Source organism: Palaemon carinicauda, chromosome 7, assembly GCF_036898095.1.
Source record: "Palaemon carinicauda isolate YSFRI2023 chromosome 7, ASM3689809v2, whole genome shotgun sequence".
Taxonomy (NCBI): domain Eukaryota; kingdom Metazoa; phylum Arthropoda; class Malacostraca; order Decapoda; family Palaemonidae; genus Palaemon; species Palaemon carinicauda.
In genome coordinates, this window is record NC_090731.1 from 140,354,927 (window position 1) to 140,357,426 (window position 2,500).

A 2,500-nucleotide genomic window follows, 5' to 3' on the forward strand; every position below is an offset into this window, starting at 1 on the left:
AAAAGTACCCTGTTAACTTTTTGCAATACATAGTAATATTGATGTGCGATCTAACAATTTAGATATGAACAGGATAGGATGGAAAGATACTTATCAATTCTCAAACTTAAATAGTAAAAAAACAGAACGGGGAGAGAAAAAATACGTTGTAGCTCCATCAGCATCAATCTACGACACTGCTTATCGATAAAAATGTCCGCTTTTATCCGTAGAGAGAAATGGAAAATGACAAAAATTGTTCATTTCTGTGATGAACCTCACAAAACTCAGAAACACATAAATTTTGTCATTCTTTAAATCTATACAAAAACAGAATTTTACATACCTGAGTGATTTTATAAACATCTGGCAACCTGAAAAAGATGAAAGTAGGTATAAAGAAAAATTAATAGTAAAAATTACTGACATGACATATCTGTTTTCACATAAGTAAATATATTGTAAAAAAAATACAAATTAAAATTACCATCATGAATTGGATATAAAAAAATAAATTTAAAATGTCATGTGTGTTTCTCAAGTTAAATTCATCTCAGTATTTCAAGGTTCTCTTACTTTTTTTCTATAGCAGTAACCCGATAAGTCTATTATAGCCCGTAAAGAACAATTTATAAAATGGTTGTTTTATAATGAGATTATACCAATAATAGATGGATAGCAATCACATAAATCCTTAGGACAGTCCTGAATTACAATGCTAATGTTTGGGCATTGAAAATCTGAAATAAAATTGATAAAACAATAAAGGAATGGTTAATAAGAGAGAGATCTCATGTATCATGGAGGCTAATGTATAAGATAAGAAGGGTTGGTTTAAGAAAGCTACTTTAATATGTAAAAATACAGGACTATGGTGACTTTAAGAGAGAAGATATGCCATTTTTGAATGGCCTAGAAAGACCCTGTGCTAAAAAGATAATGTAGTTCATGGTCAGTAGGTTAAGTTTGGGGACCAACTGGAAGTGATACTTACGAACCTAGGTGATAGATATTTCCCATCGAAATCTTTCAATACAGGCTTTTACTCTAAACTAGGTGGTAATTCTTAATCATTGAGTAATGAAAGCCACTACCAAAAATAAACATTCTTTTGTCTCAATAAATTTCAAAATTGTAGGGGATTTTATGTATTTTCAGTACAATCTTTTCAAATCATTGTCATAAATCTATAAATATTAAGGAATAAATATTGTTTCAATTCTATAAATATTTACAAAACTTCCTGTAACTTATTAATATATTTTCCTAAAATAATATCTATTCACTTACTACATATCTGGAAATGTTCCCCGTCTCGAAAATCACCAAATAAACACATATTCTATATATTTCAGAAGACCCATTTTAAAGAAACTTAAAATCGATGATGAACTTGAAGAAAAAATATATCTCCTGTGAGATCTCACGACAAAGAATAATTATCTTCCCCATTAGGTTAATTTAAGAACAGACACGGTCTCGTGTGGCCTCAGACAAGCCCACTCTTCCAGCAACTACCGCATACTATATACGGTTCACAAAATGTTTTGGTTTCAATAGAAAAAGTCCATAAATCCTGGGAGTTAGAACAATTCTCTAGGCACCAAAGAGCAAAATCACATCACGTCATGTTACTGTACTCCCATGCAAGAATCACTATCGATAAGATCTCAAGAGGTATTTTCCATGGTGTACTGTATTATTAATGGATTCCTTCCAGTATGCCACATTTGCTTTCCCAGAATGTCTGCCCTACATTTTCTTTTTCTCTAAGTGTGTATGGATACCCAGCAAAATATGAAAAACCACTGTATGCATTGTATCAGATTCCCCCCCCCCAAAAAAAAAAAAGATCACAAAAGATAAAGAATACTTCCAAGACTACGCGCATCTAGTATCAAAATAAAGGACAACTTCCTTGTAAAGTGGGAAAGCATCAATATCCAACGCAAGAATCTCACATTAAAGCATCAGAATAAAAAACGCCAAACTAAATTCAGAATAACGAGAGATCTGTAATTATAACTTTTAAATTTATATGTTGTGAGAGAGAGAGAGAGAGAGAGAGAGAGAGAGAGAGAGAGAGAGAGAGAGAGAGAGAGAGAGAGAGTGATTCACACTAAATAGAAAGAAGTATTCTTAGGAAAATCCATAGATATTCAATAATGAAAAAAAAAGTTAATTGAAGATTAAGGTTCTGTTACAATAGCACAAGTGATATTCCTTCGAATCAATCAAATTAGTTAACTGATCTATTTGGATCATTTTCTTATCTGAGATTTCATAAATATAATTCACAATTATTTGTATGTAATAAAGATACTGTACGTATACGATTAATAGCTAAAAGGGAAATTCTTCAACAGACACCATTGTTTTTTTTTTTTTTTAAACAATACTCGCTTTCAACCGACACCTTTGGTTCTCGCACACGAAAAAATAATTTCGAAAAAGATACGATCATAGCAAAGCTCGAAACATTTGGAACTCTATAATACCACCCTCCAAATTCTAAATCATA

The 2,500-nt window shown here is 31.4% G+C and overlaps 1 protein-coding gene across 9 annotated transcripts in view; it reads right to left on the reverse strand.

The window, feature by feature from the left end:
* LOC137644036 (uncharacterized) overlaps positions 1-2,500 on the reverse strand; it is a 971,945-nt gene that overhangs the window by 709,111 nt on the left and 260,334 nt on the right. For all 9 annotated transcript variants that reach the window (XM_068376929.1, XM_068376937.1, XM_068376931.1 and 6 more), the window contains one exon: positions 326-353. The gene's annotated coding sequence lies outside the window, so the exon portion shown is untranslated. The remainder of the gene's footprint in view (positions 1-325; positions 354-2,500) is intronic.